Source organism: Cryptomeria japonica, unplaced genomic scaffold (genome assembly GCF_030272615.1).
Source record: "Cryptomeria japonica unplaced genomic scaffold, Sugi_1.0 HiC_scaffold_192, whole genome shotgun sequence".
NCBI lineage: Eukaryota > Viridiplantae > Streptophyta > Pinopsida > Cupressales > Cupressaceae > Cryptomeria > Cryptomeria japonica.
The window spans coordinates 264,001-270,000 of record NW_026729014.1 but is presented as its reverse complement, the minus strand read 5'-3'; positions in this window follow the sequence as shown (position 1 = coordinate 270,000).

Genomic DNA, 6,000 nt, shown 5'->3' with positions numbered 1-6,000 from the left:
GCATCACCGGAAGACAACCGCCAAACATCGAAAGAGTCGCGATGCTCCGCAACCTACGTGCAAAGCGGTCGCACACCGGGTAAGGGAGTGAGAGCCCCAAACATAGCTGGGCGAGGCGCTCACTCCGCTCTTTAATATCTCGTTAATACCGCCAAGGAAATGGCACAAGCACACACACACAAGCATCCTCGGAAGAGGACAGTTCGAGTGACAGGTCAAATCCAAGAGTTCCGAAGACTACCTCCAGGAACAATCGGGAACAAGACCGATTACAAGTCGTCGAGTCTGTTACTGGGCGAACACGAGATGCGCACAGGAAATCGATCAGCCCTCACAATGGCCCAAGGCCAGAGATCGGACTGCTACGATTTACCCCAACAATCATCGTGCCACTCTTCGCAGAGAGGTGATAGACGCCAACGAGCCCGCGCATAGCAATCGAGGTGTAAAAAGGGCGTTGAAGGCAGGAAGCCTGGACGAAAGAGGCTACGAGGTCACCTCGAAGCGGTCTAAGAATCGGGCGCACTTGGGGCGACTACCAGTGCCAACCCCTTATCCCGCGGTGCGTCCGACACACAGAAATTTCCAAGGCGGCCAAGGAGCCTCCCCGCATAGCAATCGGGGTGTGAGGTTACGGATGCAGCATTGATAGCAATCGAGGTGGGAGGCGAAGGATGCAGAAGTGAGAGCCGAGGGATGTAGCAGAGATAGCAATCGGGGTGTGTGATGCAGAAGAGATAGCAATCGAGGTGTGCGGTGGGAAGGGCCCAGCAGCCAGAATGCATGAAGCGACGGATGAAGCAGTGATGACAACCGGGCTGTGAGGAGAGGAGGGATGCAGCCAAGAAAGCAATCAGGGCTCGAGGCAAGGGATGCATCAAGGATAGCAATCATGTTGTGAGGCGAGATTCCAAAGGCTAAACGTGAGAGGCTGCAGGGTCGACTCAGAGAGGTCTATGCATGTGAGAGGCTGAAAGCAAGGTCAACTCGGAGCGGTCTATGCATCGGGCGCGCTTGGGGCGACTACCAGTGCCAACCCCTTATCCCGCGACGCGTCCGACAAAGAGAACGTTCCAAGGCGGCAGAGGAGGTTACCAGCCGAAGGATGCAGTAGCAATAACAGGTATAGTTCCGCGGCGGCCGAGAAGACTCACCGCATAGGAATCGGGATGCGAGGCGAGGGATGCGGCGGGAAGGCCCCGACGGCTAAACGGAAGAGGCTGCAGGGCCGCCTCGGAATGGTCCAAGCATCGGACGCGATTGGGACGACTACCAGTGCCAACCCCTTATCCCGCGATGCGTCCGATACACAGATAGTTCCAAGGCGGCCGAGGAGCCTCACCGCATATCAATCGGGGTGCGAGGCGAGGGATGGGGCGGGAAGGCCCCAACGGCTAGACGGAAGAGGCTTCAGGGCCACCTCGGAATGCTCCAAGCATCGGACGCGCTTGGGGCGACTACCAGTGCCAACCCCTTATCCCGCGATGCGTCCGATACACAGATGGTTCCAAGGCGGCCGAGGAGCCTCACCGCATAGCAATCGGGGGTGCGAGGCGAGGGATGGGGCGGGAAGGCCCCAACGGCTAGACGGAAGAGGCTTCAGGGCCGCCTCGGAATGGTCCAAGCATCGGACGCGCTTGGGGCGACTACCAGTGACAACCCCTCATCCCGCGATGCGTCCGATACGAAGATGGTTCCAAGGCGGCCGAGGAGCCTCACCGCATAGCAATCGGGGTGCGAGGTGGGGGATGCGGCGAGATGGCCCCAACGGCTAGACGGAAGAGGCCACAGGGCCGCGTCGGAATAGTCCAAGCATCGGACGCGCTTGGGGCGACTACCAGTGACAACCCCTTATCCCGCGATGCGTCCGATACGAAGATAGTTCCAAGGCGGCCGAGGAGCCTCACCGCATAGCAATCCGGGTGCGAGGTGGGGGATGCGGCGAGATGGCCCCAACGGCTAGACGGAAGAGGCTGCAGGGCCGCCTCGGAATAGTCCAAGCATCGGACGCGCTTGGGGCGACTACCAGTGACAACCCCTTATCCCGCGATGCTTCCGATACGAAGACAGTTCCAAGGCGGCCGAGGAGCCTCACCGCATAGCAATGGGGGTGCGAGGTGAGGGATGCGGCGAGATGGCCCCAACGGCTAGACGGAAGAGGCCACAGGGCCGCCTCGGAATAGTCCAAGCATCGGACGCGCTTGGGGCGACTACCAGTGACAACCCCTTATCCCGCGATGCATCCGATACGAAGATAGTTCCCAGGCGGCCGAGGAGCCTCACCGCATAGCAATCGGGGTGCGAGGCGAGGGATGCGGCGAGATGGCCCCAAAGGGTAGACGGAAGAGGCTGCGGGGCCGCCTCGGAATAGTCCAAGCATCGAACGCGCTTGGGGCGACTACCACTGCCAACCCCTTATCCCGCGATGCGTCCGATACACAGATAGTTCCGAGGCGGCCGAGGAGCTGGGGGATGCGGCGAGATGGCCCCAACGGCTAGACGGAAGAGGCTGTAGGGCCGCCTCGGAATAGTCCAAGCATCGGACGCGCTTGGGGCGACTACCAGTGACAACCCCTTATCCCGCGATGCGTCCGATACACAGATAGTTCCGAGGCGGCCAAGGAGCCTCACCGCATAGCAATCGTGGTGCGAGGTGGGGGATGCAGCGAGATGGCCCCAACGGCTAGACGGAAGAGGCTGCAGGGCCGCCTCGGAATGGTCCAAGCATCGGACGCGCTTGGGGCGACTACCACTGCCAACCCCTTATCCCGCGATGCGTCCGATACACAGATAGTTCCAAGGCGGCCGAGGAGCCTCACCGAATAGCAATCGGGGTGCGAGGCGAGGGATGCGGCGAGAAAGCCCCAACGGCTAGAGGGAAGAGGCTTCAGGTCCGCCTCGGAATGGTCCAAGCATCGGACGCGCTTGGGGCGACTACCAGTGACAACCCCTTATCCCGCGACGCGTCCGATACACAGATAGTTCCAAGGCGGCCGAGGAGCCTCACCGCATAGCAATCGGGGTGCGAGGCGAGGGATGCGGCGAGAAGGACCCAACGGCTAGACGGCAGAGGCTTCAGGGCCGCCTCGGAATGGTCCAAGCATCGGACGCGCTTGGGGCGACTACCAGTGACAACCCCTTATCCCGCGACGCGTCCGATACACAGATAGTTCCAAGGCGGCCGAGGAGCCTCACCGCATAGCAATCGGGGTGCGAGGCGAGGGATGCGGCGAGAAGGACCCAACGGCTAGACGGAAGAGGCTTCAGGTCCGCCTCGGAATGGTCCAAGCATCGGACGCGCTTGGGGCGACTACCAGTGACAACCCCTTATCCCGCGACGCGTCCGATACACAGATAGTTCCAAGGCGGCCGAGGAGCCTCACCGCATAGCAATCGGGGTGCGAGGCGAGGGATGCGGCGAGAAGGACCCAACGGCTAGACGGAAGAGGCTTCAGGGCCGCCTCGGAATGGTCCAAGCATCGGACGCGCTTGGGGCGACTACCAGTGACAACCCCTTATCCCGCGATGCGTCCGATACACAGATAGTTCCAAGGCGGCCGAGGAGCCTCACCGCATAGCAATCGGGGTGCGAGGCGAGGGATGCGGCGAGAAGGACCCAACGGCTAGACGGAAGAGGCTTCAGGGCCGCCTCGGAATGGTCCAAGCATCGGACGCGCTTGGGGCGACTACCAGTGACAACCCCTTATCCCGCGACGCGTCCGATACACAGATAGTTCCAAGGCGGCCGAGGAGCCTCACCGCATAGCAATCGGGGTGCGAGGCGAGGGATGCGGCAAGAAGGACCCAACGGCTAGACGGAAGAGGCTTCAGGGCCGCCTCGGAATGGTCCAAGCATCGGACGCGCTTGGGGCGACTACCAGTGACAACCCCTTATCCCGCGACGCGTCCGATACACAGATAGTTCCAAGGCGGCCGAGGAGCCTCACCGCATAGCAATCGGGGTGCGAGGCGAGGGATGCGGCGAGAAGGACCCAACGGCTAGACGGAAGAGGCTTCAGGTCCGCCTCGGAATGGTCCAAGCATCGGACGCGCTTGGGGCGACTACCAGTGACAACCCCTTATCCCGCGACGCGTCCGATACACAGATAGTTCCAAGGCGGCCGAGGAGCCTCACCGCATAGCAATCGGGGTGCGAGGCGAGGGATGCGGCGAGAAGGACCCAACGGCTAGACGGAAGAGGCTTCAGGGCCGCCTCGGAATGGTCCAAGCATCGGACGCGCTTGGGGCGACTACCAGTGACAACCCCTTATCCCGCGACGCGTCCGATACACAGATAGTTCCAAGGCGGCCGAGGAGCCTCACCGCATAGCAATCGGGGTGCGAGGCGAGGGATGCGGCGAGAAGGACCCAACGGCTAGACGGAAGAGGCTTCAGGGCCGCCTCGGAATGGTCCAAGCATCGGACGCGCTTGGGGCGACTACCAGTGACAACCCCTTATCCCGCGATGCGTCCGATACACAGATAGTTCCAAGGCGGCCGAGGAGCCTCACCGCATAGCAATCGGGGTGCGAGGCGAGGGATGCGGCGAGAAGGACCCAACGGCTAGACGGAAGAGGCTTCAGGGCCGCCTCGGAATGGTCCAAGCATCGGACGCGCTTGGGGCGACTACCAGTGACAACCCCTTATCCCGCGACGCGTCCGATACACAGATAGTTCCAAGGCGGCCGAGGAGCCTCACCGCATAGCAATCGGGGTGCGAGGCGAGGGATGCGGCGAGAAGGACCCAACGGCTAGACGGAAGAGGCTTCAGGGCCGCCTCGGAATGGTCCAAGCATCGGACGCGCTTGGGGCGACTACCAGTGACAACCCCTTATCCCGCGACGCGTCCGATACACAGATAGTTCCAAGGCGGCCGAGGAGCCTCACCGCATAGCAATCGGGGTGCGAGGCGAGGGATGCGGCGAGAAGGACCCAACGGCTAGACGGAAGAGGCTTCAGGGCCGCCTCGGAATGGTCCAAGCATCGGACGCGCTTGGGGCGACTACCAGTGACAACCCCTTATCCCGCGACGCGTCCGATACACAGATAGTTCCAAGGCGGCCGAGGAGCCTCACCGCATAGCAATCGGGGTGCGAGGCGAGGGATGCGGCGAGAAGGACCCAACGGCTAGACGGAAGAGGCTTCAGGGCCGCCTGGGAATGGTCCATGCATCGCACGCGCTTGGGGCGACTACCAGTGACAACCCCTTATCCCGCGACGCGTCCGATACACAGATAGTTCCAAGGCGGCCGAGGAGCCTCACCGCATAGCAAGCGGGGTGCGAGGCGAGGGATGCGGCGAGAAGGACCCAACGGCTAGACGGAAGAGGCTTCAGGGCCGCCTCGGAATGGTCCAAGCATCGGACGCGCTTGGGGCGACTACCAGTGACAACCCCTTATCCCGCGACGCGTCCGATACACAGATAGTTCCAAGGCGGCCGAGGAGCCTCACCGCATAGCAATCGGGGTGCGAGTCGAGGGATGCGGCGAGAAGGACCCAACGGCTAGACGGAAGAGGCTTCAGGGCCGCCTCGGAATGGTCCAAGCATCGGACGCGCTTGGGGCGACTACCAGTGACAACCCCTTATCCCGCAATGCGTCTGATACACAGATAGTTCCAAGGCGGCCGAGGAGCCTCACCGCATAGCAATCGGGGTGCAAGGCAAGGGATGCGGCGAGAAGGACCCAACGGCTAGACGGAAGAGGCTTCAGGGCCGCCTCGGAATGGTCCAAGCATCGGACGCGCTTGGGGCGACTACCGTTGCCAACCCCTTATCCCGCGATGCGTCTGATACACAGATAGTTCCGAGGCGGCCGAGGAGCCTCACCGCATAGCAATCGGGTTGCGAGGCAGATTATTGGGAAGGGAACCCCCTGGGATGCGGCTCAAGCAGTGCCCAAAGGGACTGGAATGCGGAATCACATCGAGAGACCCAAATGCTATACGAGGGCTCAAATCGAATTATCGATTTGGCCACGACATGGACGCATCGGAACGACT